We start from the raw sequence: 200 nt of genomic DNA, 5'->3' as shown, positions 1-200 counted from the left end.
CCCCTCCTTTTCCCTCTTCTCCTCTTCCCGCTCACTCTTTCTCTCCCTCTCTCCCCCCCTCCCCTCTCTCTCTCTCCCTCCCTCCCCCCTTCTCCCCCTCTCCCCCCTCTCTATCTCTCTCTCTCTCTATCTCTCTCTCTATCTCTCTCTCTCTCTCTCTGTCTCTCTCTGTCTCTCTCTCTCGCTCTCTCTGTCCATGT

The sequence above is a fragment of the Oncorhynchus mykiss genome, chromosome 8 (genome assembly GCF_057628025.1).
Source record: "Oncorhynchus mykiss isolate SJ-2025 chromosome 8, ASM5762802v1, whole genome shotgun sequence".
NCBI lineage: Eukaryota > Metazoa > Chordata > Actinopteri > Salmoniformes > Salmonidae > Oncorhynchus > Oncorhynchus mykiss.
This window is presented reverse-complemented; position numbering follows the sequence as displayed.